The sequence below is a fragment of the Carassius gibelio genome, chromosome B13 (assembly GCF_023724105.1).
Source record: "Carassius gibelio isolate Cgi1373 ecotype wild population from Czech Republic chromosome B13, carGib1.2-hapl.c, whole genome shotgun sequence".
Taxonomy (NCBI): domain Eukaryota; kingdom Metazoa; phylum Chordata; class Actinopteri; order Cypriniformes; family Cyprinidae; genus Carassius; species Carassius gibelio.
Genome location: NC_068408.1, coordinates 11,765,240 through 11,788,941, shown reverse-complemented (window position 1 = coordinate 11,788,941; position 23,702 = coordinate 11,765,240). Strand labels below are relative to the sequence as shown.

Sequence of the window (23,702 nt, the reverse complement as noted above, 5' to 3'; positions counted from 1 at the left end):
TATAAATAGATAGATAGATAGATAGATAGATAGATAGATAGATAGATAGATAGATAGATAGATAGATAGATGGATACAATGAACCAGACCAGCGGGCATACAAACGGAACGGATCTGCAGTGCATATTTTTTCCGCGCCCATGTTAACGGATCAGAGCGTTCACACTGCACACGATTGTGGTGTGGCAATGTGCTATGGAAGCGCTGAGTCTGCAGCAGTGCAGCGATCATTTTTGCACAGAGTCTATTTCTGCTGTGCTGCATGCACTGAATTAAAGTGACAGTGCATTATTCATGGTAAAAAAAAAAACTAAACATGGATTGACACAGAAATGTAGTAATTACACCATAAATGCATATAATTAAAGTCTACTGTAGGAGTGGACTGCAAACGTGTCTTGTGCGAAAGCAAAATGAGTCTGTGCTGCTTTTGCACTGCATACACATACTGTATATGCAGTGGTGCAGCAAATCTATTTCGATATCTGAGCCAATGCCACAAAAAGCTCTATGACCAATGCATGGCAAAAAAAAAAATCCCTGGACACTGGATTTTATTTTTATTTTTTTGCCCTATGTCTGTTTTAGAGACCTGTTACAGCTTTTTAATAAAGCTCTAATTAGTTTTCAATTGGAAATATGTTTCAAATTCACACTGATGCATCTATGAATGTAAAGAAAGTCTGTGTGTGTCAAAGTCGTGAATAAAATCTAAATCGGAAAATTTATCAAAGAAATCGCAATAGGTTTTTTTCCCATATCGCACAGCCCTAGTAAAAATGTGTTTTCTTTACCAAGAAAGTGGCAAGATGAAAATAACTATATTCTGTTTCAAACTTTCACATAGCATCTTTAGGTTATAATAACATAAAAAAATACAAATCCAGATTTAGATTTTCAAAGATTTAATACTAATAATGATAATAATAATGGTAATTTTTTCCCCCCAAAATGCAATAAATCCATTGAATCGATGTAAAAGTTATTTTTCATACTGAAACTGTTGAAAAAAAATAAAAATACTAATCTTGCTTACATTTCTTCCCCACCGCAGAAACCATCAAAGGTTCATCAAAGCTGTCAAAATTATTATTATAATTTTTTTTTTTTTAGGGCTGCACGATAAATCGCATGCGATTTGTCCTGTGCATCTTGTCAGTAAAGCCAGTTCTGTGATTAGTAGTAAATTTTCATCATGTGCTTTCAGATGGAGTGGCAATTAATACACAGGGCAGTAAGATCGCTGTCAACTATGCAATATTGCATTCATAATCTTAGGTGATTCATCTGTAATTATGAACATGATATTGCATAGCTTGTCAGTTACTGGTTACAGTGCGTGGAATTGTGCGCTGTGATTGGTGGAGCGGATGTATCGCATTCTGCAGAGAAGGGAGTCTGGCATTTGTCACGGTTTGGAAAGATGGGGAGAAAACATCACAGAATAAATCGGCAGATATCGCATTCTGTGTAAAATTCAAAATTGACCAGATACAATACTGATTTTGGTGGGAACTAAATTATTTTTTTTTATGGTGTTTGTTGTGTTTTGGAACCAAAATGGTTTTGGAACCATGCGTCTGGGAAGAGCTCCTCGGCCAATTGTCTTCTGCATCCTTACTGAATGGCAACACAGGAGCTTAAGTTTCAACCTGTGCCATGGCACTGTGTGCTGGGCCCCTGCCAGGGTTCAGAGGTTACACTTGGGAGGCATGTGTGTGTGGAAGGGAGAATCAGTTTGGGGGCCCCAGCCTCCCACAATATGTCCGTCAGCAAATCTCTTTGTTTTCTCCCCTTAACTGCTCAAGTCCCCACTTTGTATCCAAGGAAATGTTGCCAGAAGAGATGATCCTGGGTAACTGTACGAGAACCTAGGGGTATGCATGATGCCCTGTTTGCCTCGATAAATGTGTGGTGTCCAAGGCATGCCCGATTATCTTTTTTTCAGGTCCTTTTGCCTTTGCTGCTCTTGAGGGACCCATGCATTCTGTGTACATGTGTGCGTGAGCTAGTGCATGTGTGAGTGCTTCCATATGTCTAGACAAGAGTGGAATCCCAGGGGCCCCACACGTTTAGACTCAGGATATTAAATGACCTAATGGCCAAGTTATTTGTGTAGGATTCATTTAGAGAATCTGGCGAGGAGCATTAAATCATAATGAAGAGGGTATGAATTTTGATGGAAGGCGGAGGGCTGCTTTGGGAGCTTGTCCAGGTAAAGCTTTGGCTAAGTCGGTTGCATAAAACCCTCATTGAAAGTATGAGGCTCATACAAGTTTGAACAACCAGACGTAGACACGACATGACCAGAGCTTGAGGTGCACGCTCAGACCTCTCTGAGAGTAAGAAAAATGATTAACACCTAAACAAGACAGAACAGACATCCTCACAACTCTGTTATAAGAATCAAATCCCTTTAAAAGCCCAAAATAAAACACTTTTGCTGGATTTGTATAAACTTGGCTGAGTAGTTTGGTTGTTGTGTTTGGATTCAGTGGTATGTGTGGGGACTGTAGCATCAGGTGATATCTGAAACATCATCTCGCTGAAGTCTGAGCCTCATTAAGATAAGAGGGAGACACTTTTCAGACACTTTATGTAATGACTGCCTTTGATGTTCTGGGCAGGCTTGGACAACAGTCCCGCCAGTCAACTTCTGAAGAATTTAGTCATAGGTATGCTTACCCTTGCTCAGCACACATTTTCCCCTTTCGTGACACCATTAGAAAGGCACTTTTTTTTCTGGAAGCTTACTGTATTAAAAAAAAAAAACTTTCACTACCTTTCAAAAATTCGAGGTCAGTAACATTTTTGATTTAAAAAAAAAAAAAAAAAATGTTTTATTATTATTATCTGTCTGAAGAAGTACAAAAGTCTTTACTCACTTTAGGTCAATTTAATGCATACTTGCTGAATAAATGTATGAATTTTTTTTTTTTTAATTCCACAAAGTTTTGACCAATAGTGTATATTTGATTTATTATATTTTATACAATGTTTTATTTTTATTTTAATATTGAAAATATTGTCAGTTCTCATGGAAATTGACACGGAATGTGTAGGGAATTTCTAGATTTTTATGTGTTTATTTTTGCACCTCTGCATTTTATGCTGTAGTGCTCCTTTTAGCATGACAAAGTCAAACCATATTTTTGGAAAATGAATTTGATATGATTAAATAATGATGCCAAAATACTTTATTTGGTGGGCAAGAACAACTATAAGTAACACATCTGTATGTTGACTTCCTTAAACAAAAAAAAAACACTGTCTGTGTTTGAGCATGACAACTTCTGGCTCATCTGAACACCTGAGGTCCGGATGGGACTTCCTGTTATCTGAACAATGCAGGGCTGAGGGAAAGTTCAGGAAACCTGGTTTGGAAATGGTTAAGCAGTCATTATATTTTCTGTTTAGTGCCGCTGGTGGCACAGAAATTACACACTACAGCTTTAAGGCTATTAAAGTTAGTTTACAGACCCCGAGATACCAATAATTATAGATAAATGTATAACACTTATATTAAGCTGTTACATTGGGCCTATCATGTATTATAGTGTTAATCATTCCTATATTATAAGACTTTTTAAACTATTTATCTAGGTTAAGCAGTAATGTGCGGCTCAGTTATGCGAGTCTCAGTGGCGTGAGGCCTCTCTCTCACTCAACGTTCCTCAGTTAACAGGAACTCCCTTATTTCCTGAACTCCCCTCACTATTTCACTCCTATGCTAAAGACACATACACAGCCTCAGGTGTCACCGTATCCAGAGGCCAAAAATATGAACCTATGTGTCTGTTAACACCCATGTGCTGACACAGACTAACATTGTGCTCTAACCAGTAGAAACATAAGCTTCCAGCAACAGGAAAAGTATCAGTTCATAGTGTGTATGAAAATATAACACAATCACAGCCATATATTTGATATGGAGAAGGCGTTTAGACCAGTGGGCAGGGTTTGGAAATCATGGTGTTGGGTTTAAGCTTCCTAACTGATCCCTCAGTTAAGGTTGATGTTTCATTCATCAAATGTACAACAAGGTGATCGTTAAAATCCCAAGGCAATGATTGAAGCTGCAGAGGGAACAGATTAGCGAAACGAGTGGAACGAGTTTCATGAAGTTGTGATCTGTTGATGTACATGTTAGAGGTTCAGATGATAGCTAGGTAAAGATGGCGAGTGAGTGAGAGGAAGAGAGCAGAGCTCTGTGACACAGGGTTGTAGACCCCTGCTTTGGGCTGATTGACCCTCTGTGCTCTGGCCAGTAGATGTTGGATTCGCAGCTCATGCTCTATTGATCCATGTGAGCCCACTCCACTCACAAAAACACACACATTCTCCTGCACACAAAAAAAGAAAGAGAGAAAAGATGGCGGCATAGTCAGAGAACATGCCATATCGGTTCACAGGGATATGTGCACTTTCCAATTTTCCATCTTATTTTTCTGTAAATTAATCTTATAACTCTAAAACAAGATAAATGTATATATATTGGATTTTTCTTTAGCCATTGGCAAATTGTTATTTTAGGAAATCTCATTAAATGTTGTAGGATTTACATTTGAATCAAGAAAGCAAGTGTGGTAAAAAATACTTGATTTCAATTGTTTTAGGAGAATAGATATTAATGTATTTTGTGTCTTGCTTTTTAGGACCCTTTTGCAGTTTCTCCAGCTGACATGCATGGATTTGTTTCATTCATGCATATTTCAATCATGTAATTAATACATGATTCTGTGGAAGGACTGGGAATTATATTAAGTATTGATGATGTATGCAATATATTTGCCAATTTACTTTACAAAAAGTTTATTATTTTTAGATGTATTGTTGCATTACATTTTAATCTGCTTAGAGACAATAATGGATTGGTTTAAATTATTGCCTTTTTTTTAATCACATCGTGAGCCATTTTAGTCTTGTAATATTGCATATAAAAATATAATAAGAGTGCAAAAAAAACAACAACCTCACAAATATAATTAGAGTGCAAAAAAACAACAACCTCACAATATAAATGTTTTAACTGCATGGTATTTTTGTGTCTGTTGTGCTGACAAGTGTAAGTGTTTGCCTCTGCATGTGTGTGTGGTCGCACTTAAACAGAGTTGAGGGTGGGGAGAGAGGCAATAAGAGAAGAATGATTACCAGACAGGCCTCATGCTCGCTGCAGATATGCAGGCCTAGCAGTATTTTGCCTCTGCACAGTGTCAAGCATATTGATCAGCCTCTTGTAATAGAGAGAGGGCAGTGTGCAAAATCAATGTTCAATTTTTCCCCCTCTCTCGCTCTCTCTTTTTCTCTCTCTGTGTCAAAATACCTTTCTAACTTGCACTGAAGCTGATTCACATCTCTGGCTGTTTATTCTGCCACACTTTATGACGGTGTAAGAGGGATTTGAATGTCATCATTGTTCCATTGTTTGACCTTTCTGCTTCAAAGACTTAAGAACGGAAAGAAAAACAAATGAATATGCATTTGTCCATTGATAAAGTGCAGTGTGCGTAATGGCAAAGCCTGGAAATGAGGTGTCTGTGTAAATGTTACATATCTGTGTTAAAGGATTAGTCCACACAAAAATTAAAATCGTGTCATCATGTACTTATCCTCATGTTGCTTCAAACCTGGATGACTTAGTTCCTTCTGTGGAACTTAAAGGTTATCTTTTGTAAAATGTTATTTTTGTACATACAATAAAAGTCAATGGGGCTCAGTTTTGTTTGGACCACAGTGTTCTTAAAATAATGTTCTTCCACAGAAGAAAGTTAGTCATACATCTTTGAGTAAATGATGACAGACTATTCATCTTGGTGGAACTACCCCTTTAACTAGGCTGTCCAGTTTAGTCCAGTACGAGGATAAAATCAGGCATCTTTTTCTGTTACGCAAGTGTTCCCATTTGTTCCCTTTTCCCCCTCTCTCTCAGCGTTTGATACAGATTATAAAAAAGATTAGGTCTGGCGTTACTGTCCCAGTCTGTCTACCATCAGAAAATAGAATTCATTTAGGTAATCCAGATGGTTTTCCTCAGTTTGTGTGTCTGGTATTTGGCCGGCTGTCAACAGCTTTTAGCAGCTCAGGGTGAGCTTTTGTGTTTGCACAGAGTGCCGAGGACTTCGACAGAGCCACTGCTCATGCGTTCGTCGGCATCACCACTGACAATGAACAAACGCACACCTGCTGCTGATCAGTAGCTATTGTTGTACGTATAAAAAATAAAATCTGTTTTGCAATGTCTTTATTCTAATGGTACCGAGATAATTTATTGATTATTTCTGTAAACTAATTAATGCAGCTAAATGCACCTGTATATTATATTCTTTCTGAGGCCTGGCTGTCGATATCTATTTGGCTGATTCATTGATTAGATTCACGAGAGGGCTTATTAGAATGTAGCGGAGGTAAAATAGTTAATCTTGAGAGCAAAATAATGCAAGTTTTGTCCACTGGACGCAGCTTAATCTTTATTCACCTTTCTGTCATGTATGCTTCATTTTTCACTCTCTAGATTCAGCCCCTCGAGTCTTTTTTGCACTCATGTAAATGATCTGGCGTGGGCAGCCGTGTGACCTTATGGCAGTGCAGACCTCATGACATCAGTCAGCGCTGTTCGTCTCGAGGCAGCAGCATTTTAATGAGCGGTCGCTGTGCCAGACTTGGCCAGGCTCGGCATCTCTCTGGTTTGGTTTGGACGCCGGCCTGTGCTCCTCCATAACCACCCTGTCCCACTCGCAGCCCCACCACAGACGCATGCGATCCGCCCAGTGGGATAGTCTTTCCCCACTGTTGCAGGTGGACGACACAAGACACGCTCTGAGACATGATCCCTCTGCGAGCAGATGCCCTATCTGGAACGCTTTGGGCCCCGGTGGAGTAGGTTGGGTTGGGGTAGGGCCGCCGGGCTGGGGCTGGCCGTGTTGGATGGGTGATGATGAATGGGGCTCACCTGGTGGTCTCTGTGAGGGCTGGCAGGCTGCGCTGTGGGGGTCTCCCACCAGCCTGTCCCAGGCAGCGTGTGGCAGGAGGCAGCAGCCAGGGCCACATTAATCAAACCCTCCACCTGCCTCTTTTTCACTGTCTCCCTGTGCGTCTCTTTACACATTCTCCACCAGGCTTGTCGTGCAGAACAATGAGTCTTTGAACAGAGCCAGAGCAAGGCCAGTCTGTCTGACAGTGGCCATTTTATAGCTAAACCTTGGACTCTTTTTACATTCATGTACTAGGTGTTTAATGCTATTAAGGCAAGGTGAACGATCCTCTCTCCTGTCAAGCCTGGGAGCATGTATGAAAGCTGAAATAGACTAAAGGTTTCTTTAGCACTTAACATCGGTAGGCCTTTGCCCTGCTCTGAAGTCTTAACAGCTTTGGCTCTCTAATGCTAGAGTTAGTGACACCTCCTTTTGAGGTCACTGAACACATAATTGGGTACTTAGTGAGGCCTGGTGCTTGGCGTTGATCGCTTGAAGTTATGCTTCGAGACAAACTGTGGACATGACGATCCAGTGATTTGATCATAAAGATTTTTTGCCTAATATCTAAAAGACACAAGTGAAATATTTTAAAATAGAAACTCTATTTTTAAACTGTTTAAATAAATTATAATGACATAAGATTTGCAAATGTATGTATTATAATTTTACGAATTATTTGTTATTTATAAAAAAAAGTACAAGATTATAAAATAAGATCTCACAATGACATACTTTATGCAATTTTATATGCGGTCTTCTTTATTTTGTATTATACATTTAACTGTTAAAAATGTACAAAGTGATAAAGCAACTCTGGCCCACGGCCATTTGTTGTCTAGAATAGCGTGGAAAAAAAACTAAACTTGCAGAACAACATTGCAGCAGTAATTATAGAAGAATTTCAATAGCCAACATGAAAAGCTCAATCGTTATGTAATAAAACATAAGCAGCAACTCAAATAAACAAATGATTATTTACTGCATGTGAAATTGACCGTTGTTTCCCTTGTGATTATTTTTTTTTGGGGGGGGGGGGGGGGGGGGGGGGTCAGATGAGCACTCGTGCCTCATTAAATATACATGCTGTGTATTGAGCTGAGCAAGCCAATTAGCTGGGTTTTCTGTCGATCGCTAATAATTGCTTGCCGTTTGCAATATCACCAGACTCCACCTCCCCTTTGCCTGTTTGAGGCTTTATTCCTTGGCTACATGCAAACAGCAGCAAAATACAGTTGTCAGTTCTCTTTTAGAGGAAATACAGTTATGTTCCCACATTCTGTGACTGATCTGACTCAATCAACTGATTCAATCGGGAACAGGACAATTTAGAGTCTCACCTGTTAGTAAACTCAATTTTCAATCCCAAACACTGGCTGTGTAAAAGTAGCCTTTGTAATGTGATCACAAAATAATGTTTCCACTATTGTGTAGCTCCTAGCTGCAGGGATTTCACATTCCTTCTTTCAAAAGGCAGCATCTCAAACAGACGTTGATCTCGAATGCAAGCTGCCTCGTTCTGCAGGTGGCAGCCTGACTTCATTATCACACTCGTCTGTGCGCGCATGTTTTAGAGCAGGTTCGTAGATGAAGGCTGAGATCATATGAAGTGATCTGTGTAGAAGCAGCCTCCGTGCATCGGCGTCGACCGCGCGTGCGTGTCATCTCTATCATGAGGGTTGCAACATTGGCTTTCAGACATCAGTGGAACACCACTGACGCTTTGATGCTAAACTGCGTCATCAAAGCTGAATAAATAGTGTTTACAGATACATCCTCTCTCTTCCAGGATCAAACAGACCTGTTAACCATGTACAACCAAACACAAAGTGTCAGTGTTAGCTAGCGATGACGACATTGTTGTGATATTGCACTCTGTGTTAAACAGTCGCATTTCATGTAGCTAAATTTGGGCAGTTTCAAAATACAAGTCTTTTTTGAAGCTGTTTTGAAGTCGTGCTCACTGGCTAATTGTCTTATCTCCATGTAATTAAGGGCTAGAGTGGCTTTCCTTGCATTTCTATTTCAATCATGCCAGAGATACCGCGAGAAACAAACAGAGAGGGGCCAAACGCAACTCAATAACTGCATGCTAGAGAAGATCTAAAAATGTCTATTACCGCACATTTTATGGATAAACTGTTGCTGCTAACTCATAAATTCTGCAGCTCATGCGCGACACAACTCTATTAGGACAATTGAATGCTTTTAGATTTTTAAAGGATAACTTAGAGATCTATCGTTGACACCCCTGTTGCTTTGTGAGCTTGTAGACGTGTGGAAAACGTTTCCCCCTTCTACAGATTTGTCAAAACGCTTGATTTTGATTTGGGCTTGGAAAGCTGGCTTTCCTCTCAGGAAGTGTTGTTCCTCTCCTTTTTCTATAAACAGTGGAAAAGGGACTTGAAGAATATGTCCCAGACTCACTATTTCCACTGTAAACACTGTGCTGTTTCCATCCACAGCAGTGGCTTTCGTCTGGGTCTGCCCAAGGCCCTTTTCTGGGGAAGGATTTTCCAGGGAAGAACTTTGTTTGGATTTTATAGCAGCATTGCTAACTGCTATCCCTACAAGGGTGTGGATGTTTATGCAAACTGTTGCATAGAGATAATGTGTCCTCTGTAGAGTTCTTATTCAGAACAGGTTTTGTTTTGTTTTAAGTACTAATACTAAACAATTTTTATGACCTTTTGATTCATGAGTGAACCGATTCTTTTAAACGAATCAGTCAAAAAACAGTGTAGAACTTGTTTTAAAATCATTATAATAATATGATTAACTGGTAGAAGTTTGTCAACTGGTAGAGTTTTTGGACTGTGCTATATGGTCATGAAAACTTAGTTTGCATGTGTTTTTAAGCATTGCGGTATTTAAAAAATGTGATTTTAATTGATTGAAATGCAGTCAACAGCGAAAGAGAATTAATTTCGCTATATGTGCTCTGTCTTAAAGACTTAAACGGTTAAATACACAAACCTGTAGACCTATGTGTCTAAATGCCCATATTTGCAAGTATCCTTGTAAAAACAATAATTTATGGTCTTAAGTGAAAGAAAACATGTGTAACAGTACAGGTGCATCTTAAAAAAAAAATCTATTATAGAAAAGGTATTTTTTTGTAATTTTTTTGCTAACTTTCTTATATTATAGATTCATTGCACACAAACTGAATTATTTCAAGAGTTTTTTTGTTTTAATTCTGATGGTTACGACTTACAGCTTTGGACCATTCAAAATTCAGTATCTCAAAAAATTAGATTACCTCTTGGGTTAGTTTAGAACATGCAACCAGAGTTATGGGAAAGAACGCTGACTTGACAGTTGTCCAGAAGACAATCATTTACACCCTCTGACTGGAGGGACAAAGTGTGGTAGGAAAAGGTGCATAAGCAACAGGGATGACCACAGCCTTGGGAAGATTGTCAGGAAAAGGCGATTCAAGAACTTGGGAGAACTTCACAAGGAGTGGACTGAAGCCGTCAGAGCATCAAAAGTCACCACACTCAGACGTCTTCAAGAAAAGGGCTACAGCTGTCACATTCCTAGAACCAAGCCAATCCTGAACCAGAGAAAAATGTCAGAAGCATTTCAACTGGGGTAAGGAGAAAAAGAACTGGACGGACATCTTTTCAGACTGGAAAGGCACAGAACCCAAAGTCCAGTGTGAAGTTTCCGAAATAGCGCTTCAGCAGTGCCACTGGCTGATCGCCTCCATGCCACGACGCACTGAAGCAGTAATTCATGCAAAAGGAACCGCAGCCAAGTATTGAGTGCATAATTAAACCTGCTTTGGAGATCTTAAACCGTTTCGTAAATCTTTTTTTGATTGATCTTGTAACAATATTCAATTTTTTGAGATACTGCATTTTTTACTTGCCTAAGCTGTAAGTCATAACCATCAAAATTAAAACAAAAAAGTCTTGAAATATTTCAGTTTGTGTGCAATTAATCTAGAATATAAGAAAGATAGCCTTTTTTTTATTCAATTGCAAAAAATAAAGAACTTTTCCATGATGTTCAATTTTTTTTTTGATGTACCTGTATATTGGATTCGGAGAGCTCTTAAAGTGACAGCAGTCTAATATTCCTGCAGTCTGTCATACATGTTAAACAACAAAAGAGAAAATCTAGAGAACATCATGGATGAATCATTCCCAATAGGTTTTTCACTTTTTTTTTTTTTTTTACAAAGATAGTTCTTTTTTAATATGTGAAATTATAAACATTGACATAAGATTGAATCTTTCTACCGATTTAATTCACTGAAAAATCTTGGTGAACCATCTTCCTCTTTTGTTCCCTTCACACTGACTTGATCTTCCACTCTCTTAGCGAGTAATTAAACCGTCGTGTTAAGAGAAGAAAAAAATTCCCCTGTATCGTACAACAGCTATCTGGCCGATAGTAGAGGCAAACCTGCATTTGAAGCCATTTTTATTGTATCGTATCAGCCGTGAAAGAGGTGCTAAGATGGACACTCTGTATCACCACCGCGCCAAAAACTAATCTAAATGGAAAACACATTGTCTTCATTATTTTGCAAGTGCTGAAAGAACATTGTTGCCATAGTAACTGGCAGGGGAGGCCGAGGGCTGCTTCAGGGCCAGTGAATGGAGTACAGGAGAGCCCTCCCGAGCTGACTAAAGAAATGGGCAGTTAGTAAGTGTAAAAGTGCTGCTCACTCATGTAATTAATTTCAAGGAGGATTGGCGTGTGGGGGGTGCTGGGATGCAAGGTAACAGATTTAACATGGATACTTAGGAGTCCTTCGCCATGAGTCAAATGGCAGCCCAGAGCACGAGAGAGAGGACAGTATGCGGGTGTGCAGTGGGGGTAGATGAGGGAGTGTGTTTGATTAACAGCAGCGATGATGACATGCTGTTTTGCAAACATGCGGCTGAAATTGCTCGCATCCATAAAGCTGTGGCTGCCAGGCATAGCTCGACTTTTTCTCTGGAGGATTTTTAACGAATGCCAAGAAAGCTGTTGTTTTCACGAGGTGGTACCAGACAGCGCGCGCACACACCCACACGCACACACTTATGTACAGACCAAAAAAAGTCTGAAGAGCTTTATTGAAAAAAATCGTATGAGGAAAAATAGCATCAGTTCATATCGCTAATGCCATGAAATCCAGCCCAAATCCATCCTGTGCTTGTATTTATCTCGTCTCATATTCTGAATACCGAAAGGATGTTCTTTTCAAGCTGTTGGCTGTAATTCTGGGAATCCAAATTATAAAGGTATTGCCAAATGGGCGGGGCTTAACGTTTTATTTTAGCACGAACATTTGTCAATCCGTTTGGTTGATTTAAATGGCTTTGTGTATCAAATAGAAACCGTTGACTTGGTTACAGTAGGTGTTGGTTAATGATCTCCCGGTTGGCTAATGAGAAAGAGCTAACCAAGGTGGGCTGGGTGTCAGGGACGGGCTCTTTTCCAAGAGGGAGGACAGTGGCGTGACTGCTAATGGCCGCGGCGCTTGTGTGCGGAGGCTGTTTGTCATGGCAATTCATGTCAGGGTGTAATTGGTTTACCTGGCCGTGTGTGTTGTGAGGCTTGTCTGCATAGCTAAAAACAAATTACCCACCAGTGACCTTCTGGTTACACCGACTCCCTGGCCACACTAAGGCAATTGGTTGGGGAGGAAGTAGAGAAGATGGGAGAGAGCGAGTCAGAGAGAGTGTTTGAGTGCCATGATGGTGTTATTTTTTTTGTCTCGCCGCTGTTTGAAGGAGTGTGTTTGAACGAGGGATGCCTTTGGGGATATTTATTTGAGCCGGTTCACAGCATGCGAGGTTTTAAAAGGAACAGCGTCCCTCGCAGACCCCGGCCATCCCATGCTCTATTTGCCCGTGCCCAGATGAAGGCGACCGCTGGCTTTGAAAAGCAGCACCTGTGCCGTGCAGCTTTGCTTGCACCACTTATCTGTCAAGAGCAGTAAAGGGGGGAGAGAGGGAAGCCATAATTCCCTACATCCTGCATGAAGGATACAATATCCATTTTAGTGACAGCGTAGATGGGCCTCAATTTAAATCTTAATCCACAGGGGCAGAGGCGCAGTCGGCCGGATTGATTCTAGCCCGCTGCGTGTGCGACTGCGTGCTCCAGGCGACACTGCACAAGTTGATTTTCTTTGTGAACGTCTGACACTTTGCCTCCACCCTCTGTGTGCTCGTTTCTGTCTTTGCTGGCATGTACGGATGACAAAAGCACTCAAGCCCTGTTTTGTTCATGTACTGCATTTCTCCCTTGCCAGAAGATACTACCACAGGAATACTGAAGATAGAGATAGAGAGAGAGAGAGAGAGAACTAAAATATGGGTTGAGTGTGTGTGCATTAATATTTTCGTTGTTTTTTATTATTATTAATTTGTATTTACTTTTTAATGAGGCTTAATGGGGTTTTTTTTCATTTATGGTAGAAAGGCATTTGTATCACTCATATCCATCGCATTTCATTTTATAATTTTATTGATAAGTGAGTGTATACACACAATAATGCCCATTTTTTTTCTATGTGTACATGATATATTTATGAATTATATTTTATAAATTATATTATAGAAAACCGTAATTATACAGATTAAACATTTATCCACGGCCCTGATATTAAAGTTGTAAAAAAGAAAATATTTCTGTTGTAGCATGCTCTCACAGGTTAGTTGATGATACTGATCTTGATCTGTGTGGTTGATCTGTGTTTCTGACCAACTATGCTTTTATTTTATTTTAATTTTTTTCCAACAGGGCCAATCACTGCTTGCGCGGACAGGGCCTGGCCAGAAGATTATGTGCTAATTGTGAGTTTGATGTCAATCAATTTCAGATTGATCCCTTTGGCTGTGCAATCTTGAGTGCTTTCTAAGCAGTAAAACCTCTTTTCTAACCAGCTGTACTCGGTTCTCTAGCCCCCGGACATAGTGCACTTGTAAACAGGTGTAGCAGCTATGAGCTGTAAGTGCTGTGCCATTGATCAGTCTGTTTAATTAGAGAGTGAGATAATTAAAACACTGTATTTTCAGTCAGCTGGGTTCATCACCATATTTTTTTAAACCAACCAATACCGAGTAGCAGAGTTATTGACAAGTTCTATTCCTGGAGACATTTTTTGCCTCTAATAGATTATTTTCTTTTAATTGGAGTTTCACACTAATTAGATTTGTCTTATAAAACAGAAGCAAACTCTGGCACAGCAGGAGCCGCTGAGCAGGAGGTCAGATGTTGGAGATTTTTGAGAAACACTAGTCTCACTTGTGAACAGTATTCTACTGTATGCAAGCGTGTGGCTGTTTAAATCACTCTGTTTTTCTCACTTGTGATTTTGCTGTATAAATCATGGGAAACGTCTTCGACATAATGCACTGTTTTGTAATCAGGTTTCATTTGGATGCACTTTTTTTTTTAAAGAGAGACAAAGTTTTTGCATACATGAAATATAAGTGAGAAAAATTAATTATTTTCTTATTTTCTGAGTCTTTTCTCTAGACATTAAAAAAAGCACTGATACCTGGCACATTTGTTGAAATATGTATTATTTTTGGATCTTCTGACATAGGGGAAAGAGCTTCTGAGTCCTGAGCCCAGTGGTAGACTACAGTTGCTGATGTTTCAGCACTTTTAGGGCAGGCCTGAAACAGAAGGCCATGGAATTTCTCAGCTTACCTATTCAGCAGTAAGAGCCCTGAGGTGTCCACCAACAGCCAAGCTGCTGCCTACAGGGTTTAGTTTACACCGGCCTGTCAGCTCTACTCCTCACTCATGGTTTTGTTCTTCGAAGCTCACAGACAGAGCCTGATACCTCTTCCCCCAGCCTGAAATACAGCCATTCACTTTTACCAACGGTGCAAGAACGTAAATTACACTCCTTTTTTCCTGTTCTAAAATGCCTGGCCTGGAATTCCTCCTCTCTGCTGTCTCCCTAAATTAGAAATCTCAGGATTTATGCATCCTTATGAAAGACCACATTTTCTTTCAATGATTCCACAGAAATAATAAATTGGTGTAGTATACTTCCAACACTTGCCATGTTAATGCCAAGTTTTGATTTCTCTTTTTAAAAAACTAAATTGATATGTAAATGTATGAAATCTTTGTAACTTTCACATGACAAGCATTCATCTCATACGACTCTGCTTCTGACTCCATTTGAAGGCGTCTTTTATGCTCTGAGAGAAGCTCAGTAGCTTCCTTGCCTTGATGTGCATTAGGGTATATTTTTAGATGGGAACAGTACATAAGATTCACAATCATGTGTCTCACTGTGACCTGATTTTTGAAGACTTACTGACCATCCATTCATAACCACAGCCTGGAGTATTGAAAAATATACAGAAACAAATGTAGAACTAGTGTATTTTGATTTGGCTTTATATCAGTGATAGACAAACTATTGTCTGTAAATCAAAACCAGAAATTCATTGATTTTATTTACTGGTTGAGTATTGCTGTTTTATATCTATATATAATGAAATCAAAAATTAATAAATAATTGAATTACATTTTTATAATTAGATTTTTAAGAATTATTATTAATTACATAATAAAAAGTAATAATTCTAATTAATCATTTTTGGGGTCAGTGTTTTTTAAAGTCTCTTACACTCACCAAGGCTGCATTTATTTGATATTAAACCCATGATAAGGCCGTCCTTAAAAATATTTTGGTTTGAAGTAACAGAAAAAAAATAATAATTTAAAGTGTCGGTAGGTAGGTCTATATATTTTTTTTTCAAGTTTCAGTGTAAAAAAAAAAAAGTACATTTTGGTGATTGTGATTACATAGGTATGAATTAAACAAAAATTAGCATATTGTGACGTCACTGACTGGGTCTTCAACCCATGCCTTCGGGTGCATAATTGCAATCCTCATTTTGATGGAGGTTATAAAGACCACAAACAAATTTAAATCTTTGTCAAAACATGTTTATTGCATGAATTTCAGGTGAGAAGCAAAAAAAATGAGGTACTGCTATACTGTTTCACTTGCATCCACCGCTAGGTGTCAATGCAACCTACAAATGAGAGACCATTTACTTTACTTTCTTGGGTTGTCACTTTTGGGCAGTCATTTCAGAGAGATGCTGTGTGTGTATATAGGTGAAAGCAAAAGGCTTCTGTAAGTAGATGCATTTAGGGATCTTTAAGATTACTTGCAACAGAACAGAAATGCATTTTATGGAATGTTTCATGAACCTAGGAGAAGAGGTCATTCTGACTTTGCAGAAATCAAGCTGGCGCTTCTGAAACAGCTACTGTAAGAATGTTTTGTTATTAGTTTAAGTATTTGCTATTGAATGTTCAAATTTGGAGTTTTGCGTGTCGTGTGTGCGTTTGTGTGATAGATAGAGAGAGAGAGAGTGACAAGGTCAGACAGTGGAGTCAATGGTCTTAACTGTCTGTGGCTTGTGTACTGCAAACACATACGAGCTTCATCGCTGTGTCTGTTACGTGACTCTGTTCCCCTTTCGAGCTTGAACTGATGATAAAACTAAAGAAGTTATTAACTGTATTTACATTTATTCAGAAAGATGAAGCTCGCAATTATGGAAAGGGGCGTTAGATTTCTGACGAGTGCTGGCGATGTTTGGCCAATCACAGTGCACAGTGCATCAGAGCAGACTGTGATTGTCGGAAGGAGGGACTTTGTATAAAACGATGCGTTTGAGAGAGGTGGGGAATAGAGGACCTACAATAACGTACGGTATTTGAAAAATAATGTATGTCAGCATATTCTGTTACAGCAAATACACAAAATAATGGTCTTTAAAAAAGCATCATATGACCCTTTTAACAATTATTTTCAGTGAAGTAATGGAAAAACAGTATTTTGGCAAAATTATGGATTAGTAAATTACTTCAGGAGTCTTGTACATAGCTTAAAACTGTAACAGTTTTGTTTTTATTGTTTCCACCCCATTTCAGTTGTTTAGCTGCCTAGTTTGACAACCACTACTTTATGTCCATCATATAATTCAAAAGGAAGTGAAGGAATGTAGGCAGCGGGGGATTTGAGCTGGTTTACTGCCCCTGCCACTCCAACCCACTGTGGGGTGAAAACACTTCCTGGTTTACTTACACAAGGCTGTCCAGACCTGGCAGTTAGCGATCTCGGACAAATGAGAGAATCTCAGGATGAGCCAGAGGAGGGTGAGAGAAGATTGTTAGGAATGCTGGACATTCTTTTGCTTAACCTCACAAAGACACATACACACACACACACAAACACACGCACCAACCGGCATGCTTGGCAATCCTGGGCAGTGTGTTGATAAGGGCGAAGGGTTAAATCGTGATTTACACACACAGTGATTTGTTGCCATCTCGGGTTGGACGGGCAGAGCGCCACACAGACCCAGAGAGCTCTTATCTGAGATAGCTGGAGTTTTTCTCAGCTCTGGTCTTGCCCTGCGCAGTGAATCAGAGCTGAAGTGAGCAGACGCCGAGGAATGAGCGCAGAAGTGAGAGCGAGTTCACAAACCCCCCCCCAACGTATACATGGAATGATGGGATTGTACTAGGGTATCTGGTGACACATACCTGCCATTGTAGAGCCCCCTGGCACCGTACTGCTGTTCAATATTTATAGACGCCAAACGCTCTCAAATATCAAATAGTTAAACAGCTGCGGACAGTTTCAAAACTGACTGCCTGTTTTGGGAAGTGCACAAGCTGCAGGGATAGTTGCCTGTTTAAGAGTTCATTTTCTTCATTACTCTCTTTATATTGGGTAATTAATTGATTTTAAAGAGTGATGTTGTACTTGTTTCCTTGCAGTGAAGTTCAGGGTGTCTAAATGGCCACTGAGGAGGAACATTTAGCAATAAACCACAGTAATACACAATAAAACAAATCTAAACTGACCCCAGATTAGTAGAAAAAGGTTACAGTGTGTTGGCATCATGCAGTGAGCTGATGAAAAATGGCTGTCACATCCCCAGCCTGGCGTCAGCAGCTCCCTTGTGAGAACTTCCCCTCAGGTGAGAAATTAAAGTGGATATTATCTGTGCAGCAGATCAGTATGAGGCCAGGATCCATTTTGCTCCCTGCACACAGGAAACGCTGGGTTGACATTATTTTCAGGGCGGCCATACTCGCCCTCTGTTAGTGATGTGCTTTTCATTTAGCTACTCAAGGGCAAAGTCAAACCATCTGAGGTCGTTCCACTTCTACAGAGGTGTAAAGAAATTTTGAAAAAATACAGCATGTGTAGAATCACTGTGTTTAATGTTTTCAGATGTGAGCATTCATGAGAATACCTGTGGTTAGCCCTATAGGTAGGGCTAATATATATACTAGGGGTGCTCCGATCACGATCGTTAATGCGCATCTCATCAGTAAAGCCGGTTCTCTAATCAGCGGTTAATTCCATCAGGTGCGTGATTTCACATAGAGCAGCTGTTACTACACAGAGCCGTTGCTATAATACATTTGTGACACTGCAACCCAAAACCAGTCATAAGGGTCAATTCGAAAATCAAAATTGTGATTTACACATCGCCTGAAAGCTGAATAAATACGCTTTCCTTTGATGTATGGTTTGTTATGATAGGAAAACATTTGGCCGAGATACAACTATTTAAATATCTGGAATCTGATCGTCCCAAAAAATCTAAATACTGAGAAAATCACCTTTAAAAGTTGTCCAAATGAAGTTCTTAGCAATGCATATTACTAATCAAAAATTTGGTTTTGATATAGTTGCAGTAGGATATTCACAAAATATCTTCATGGAGCATGATTTTAATCATAAAAGAAAAATCGATGATTTTGACCCATACAGTGTTTTTTGGCTAAAAATATGCCCCAGCGAATTAAGACCGTAAAAATAGACCATATTAGCTAATGTCACAAATACAATGGCTGACCACTAATTAGAATAGTCTGTTAGTTGAGGGGAGTTTTTGGAGGGGGTGGTTTGTCTGTACATGTGCCCTCCCCTCTCCCATCAGCTCACAGATGGGCCACATCAACCTTCTGTTCCAGCAGGGATACCAACAAATAATGAGAGCGAAAGAGAGACGGGTAGAGAAACTTGAACAGAAAGAGCAAATTAAAGTGAGCGGGAAGGATGGGGACTGTGATATCGTGGAGGATGAGGTGAGGTGAGAGTTGAAGGGACAGAAAAGCAGACTCGAGTCAGTAGCTAAGTGCCTTGTGACCAGAATGAAACAGAAAGCCTCAGGCAGATGTAAAGAGTAAAGAAGAAAAGGAGGGGGAGGCAGAAAGGGAGGGGGGAAAGCGGAAAGGGGGAGTCTGTTTGAGAGTTAGAGGAAGGTAGAGTGAGTGGAAGAAATAAATAGAGAGCGTGAGAGGAAGAGAGAGGAAGGGCGACGGTGGGGGAAGATGGTGAGCCGGTGCGGCCGTGTTGATTGGCTTGTATGAAAACACATGACTGCAGTGGGGAGCCTCTTGCTCAGGGTGAGTGGCTCTGCTTCAGACCAAACCACATTAGATGAAATGAATCCATTCCCCAGCCTGTTAAAGGAGCGCGCAGCCTGGGTTCCGGAGAGAAAGAGAGCGAGGGAGGAGGGGCACACTGAGTGGCAGGAGAGAATAAGGGAGAAAGAGAGGGAAAAACGGAGAGATGGGGGCAGGAGGAGGCCAGCACACACACATATGGTGCTAGAGAGACTGCTCAGGAGATTACCGCACATTTTAGGTCAGGACAATAGAGAGCAGTGGAGAGCCTTTACGCTGCCTTTCTGGACTCACATAACAAATGCTGCCTTGTGCTGTCTGCAGGAGCCACTGTCCAGCTCACTGCTCCTCGCCACACACACACACACACAAGCAAAATGGGTTCAGAGCTACAACAATATGGTTATTTGCTTGCTTGTCTTTCCCTGTTTGCATGTTTGTCACGGTTTTGGGGTTTTATCTACATATAAGGTTTTGGAGTTTGATGAAAATGTATTGTTTATTGAGTTTATTTGTACTTTTGATATACAGTGGCAATTGAATTGAATTTCATGCAAAGCAATTCTCAAAAAGTTTTATAGGTTTTAAAAGTAAATGCTGTAAGTCGGGTCTATAGAGAAAATAATAAAATATATTAACTAATAAAAAATGTACTTGATAATAATATGTGTTTCTTTAGCAGAAAAACACCAGCATATTACAACGAAAACGGAGTAATGGATGCTGCAAATTCAGGAATACATTTTCAAATCTATTAAAATGGAAAACAATTGCTTTAAATTGTAACAAATCTTTCACAAATTGTAACTTTATTTCTTATCAAATAAATGTAGCCTTAGTGAGCTTAAGAAACTCATTAAAAAAAAAAAACATTTTAAAATCTGACCAACCCCAAACGTTTGATTGGTAGTGTAAGTGTCCAATAGTTAGTTGGTGGTGACTGAACTGATAAGACAGCAGAATGTGGCACCAAACGTGGATGCACTTGTTGTGGACCCTTGCCTCTTTGCCACTTAGCCGTGGTGGTCACACCGACAGGTGCTGAGAAACTTCCCTGTGTCTGGTCTTTAGTATGACTGCACTCTGATCAGCCAAGCTGAAAGTGAGTCCCATAAGTTCCACCCACAGACCGCCCACAGTCCGTGCACTGACCGCCTGAGGCATTTTGTGCACCTGGCCAAAATGGCCATTTCCAATCTGATTGGCTAGTACCACGCAACTTTCCTAGAGTCAAGAGTGCACCAGCCCACCTGGAAATGAACATGAGTTTAATGAGCTGTTTTCAATGGAGAACTAATAACTAAATTAGTCTGACAGATGAGAGATAGCAATTCTTTGGGAAATGTTAAAATATCTAATAGAAGGTTACTAGCATAGAGCTAAAGTGTATAGTCTTCCATATTTTTACTACAGAACATAAAAGAAGATGCTTTGAGGAAAGATGTCAAATTTTGTTATCAACATTCTTCAAAATATGTTCTTTTGAGTTCTGCAAACAACATAAGGTTTAATTGTGACAATTTGGGTACTCTGTCTCTTTAATGACTCCAGGATCAGTCCTGATTGGTGATTTGGCATCTCATTCAGACAGATCTTTCCTAAAAGTGGGCAGCTCTTGGCTAGATTGAGGTTGAAAAGATTGAATGCTGATTGAGTTGTGAAACTATTGTCCTGGCGAATGAGAAGTTTACGTCACGTGAACGAGTCGAGTTGCTTTGTAAAGATCTCTTGGTCTGATCTGTGCATGAGCTGTAATTATGATCAGTCTTTTAAGCTTGGCCTTGTTCTTGAATTGTGTTCCAGGCTGGTATCAGTCTCTCAATCCCTGTCCGTAACCCAAGAGAGCGACTGATGGTATTTATAGAGAGCTGCCTTGAAAAGGGAGTCAAGCGTGAGTGGAAATGCAGAACTCGCTCATGCAGTGTGTGTCTGATTATGAAGAGATAATTCTCTCTGCACAAACTAAGTTCTCTCTTTCTCTCCTTCTCTCTCTCAGCCCTCTATCTGACCCCACCTTTCACAACGGCCTTCCACAGTGTTTTTTTATACTTCACTCTCTTGTTTTTGTTTTTGTTCTGACGATATGAATTATGTCTAGTCTTGTTCCTATCATATAATTTATCCTACTGTTTATTTTGTTGTTAAGGTTCTGTTTTTTTTTTTTTTTTTCTTTTTTGAAAACCTGGATATCAACCTCATGTCATCTCATGTCATTTTTTAAGGTGTGGTGTAAATTCCATAAAATATTGTGTTTTATGAAACAGATATTGGTTAATTAAAAAATAATTAAGTGATTAGTGTGTGCAATATTTTATCAATATTTTTGTAATTCACACTTGTCAAATAATTTTTTGTAGCATGTTTTAAGAATAAGAGTGCAGTTTTGGAGATATTATGTTGAACAAAAGGCAAAATAAACACGCACATGCACACACAAACACACACACACACAGAAACACATGCAAGATCATATTTTATTATTTATTCAGCTAATAAGAAACATAATGGGCATTTCATCTTATAATTATTCTTATTTTATATAAAGAAATGTGATTTGAGTTAGATGAGTCCAAGAGCAGTTAAATACTGTGAAATTCTTCCAGCATGGCCAAGTATCTGACTTTAAACTTTTCGTTTGGAATGACTCCATGGCCAGCTTGTGCTTCTCTTTGAATAATGAGAACAAGAGTTTGTTTTCATTGAGGTAGTTGGTGTGTTATATAACTGGTGTTTTTCCAGCCTTCATTGCCTGAGGGGTGAGAGACTGACAGAGAGAGAGAGAGAGGGATGCGTGATCAAGCTTTGGACTCTGCTTTACGGCTCTTTGACGTCATCGATCAGGATGTTCAGCTGCTGCTGTAAAGATGTTTTCATGTCATCATCGCTCTCTTGAAGCCCATAGATTAGAGTTTGCACACCAAACAAAAGCCGCCTCACCAGGAGGAGGAGGAGGAGGAGGAGGAGAGTGAGAGCACCCCCCCCCCCCCTCGTGCTCTCACCGCTGGTAGCTGGAGGTGAGAGTGACAGAGGGGTAAGGAGGGAAATGGTTAATCAATAGCCACAAGGTCAGACAGGCGAGCCTCTGGTTTGAGCGTTCCCTGTTAGTGGGTTGGAGCAGAGGATTTGTAGCGCTTGTAAAGGCTTAAAGAAACACTCAGCAGTTATTTGTGGTGGTGCTGGTGGTCAGGGTGGCAGGAGTGCAGTGTGTGAGAGAGAGAGACACCTGCTGGCCTTTGACGGTCACTGCAGCCACACACACGGATCCTGTCAGAGCATTTTGCCAAATTAGCATCGCATTTACTTAATGGCAGACACATGTATCTTGAGCGATTTTCATTGTATAAAAACATCAGCTCGTGCTTTATACGCCCTTGCTGTTTCTAGTTCTGTGCTTTATAGTGTAAAAAAAAAATATCCATATGTTATTGTTTTCCTGTGTGTGTGTGTGTATATTTGTGAAGAAAAACTGTTTCATATACAGTATGACCTGTTTAGAACGAATACAGCTTTTATTTTATTTGTATTTTTTTCAAGCATGATCTTCAATTCAAAGGTTTTTTTTTCAGCATTGTTGATTGTTATTTTAAATATGTAATATTACTATTTTACAGTATTTTTGATCAAATAGATGAAGCCCTAGTGAGAATAAGAGAATCTAAGAAAATATCATTTTTTATGCTTTGAAAAAAGAAAAAAAAAAAGAATGTGGTAATAGGTTGAAAAAGATAATTAAATATTTAAATATTAGTTTACAGACAACAATATTTTCTTTTTGGGATATTTTTTTATTTTTTTATTTTTTACTTAATACAAATATATAATTTTTTTGAAATGTTTTCCATCTTTTGCACATTAGTTGGAGTTTATTTAGCTAAAATGAGAGCTAGTCATGCTTTTGTATGAGTTTGAGTTTGTGAGTTTAGCACACTTCCATTATGCAGGTACCAGGCCTGTGTCGCTTCATCCGTGACTTACGTGTTTAAACATTTTATGCGAGCTTAAGAAAGCACTTTTAATACCTGTCCCGACATCACTTCTGCTTTAACATATATAGGGCACTATCTAACCCTCCTGAGAGCCAGAGACGCTCCCCGTCCTGTCACACACACAGCCAAAGTGTTTGAAGAGAGTTTTATCAGACCGCTGCAGTGAATGTTGGGGGAATTTCTGTCTGTCTGCCTGTTTTTTTTTTCTTCACATTTGTGCCTTGGAATTTTAAGAGTGATGGCGGTGAAGTGGCCAGATGAGAGATGAAGTCTCGACGCTCCCTTTCCTCACCAATTAATCCTTCCACATGTCGGCTCAGTGAGT

At 39.6% G+C, this 23,702-nt stretch overlaps 1 protein-coding gene across 6 annotated transcripts in view; it reads left to right on the top strand.

The window, feature by feature from the left end:
* LOC127970778 (zinc finger MIZ domain-containing protein 1) overlaps positions 1-23,702 on the top strand; it is a 135,817-nt gene that overhangs the window by 72,986 nt on the left and 39,129 nt on the right. Inside the window, exon 4 of one of the 6 annotated variants that reach the window (XM_052573506.1) lies at positions 13,722-13,774. The exons of the other annotated variants lie outside the window; for them this stretch is intronic. The gene's annotated coding sequence lies outside the window, so the exon portion shown is untranslated. The remainder of the gene's footprint in view (positions 1-13,721; positions 13,775-23,702) is intronic. 6 annotated transcript variants of the gene reach the window in all.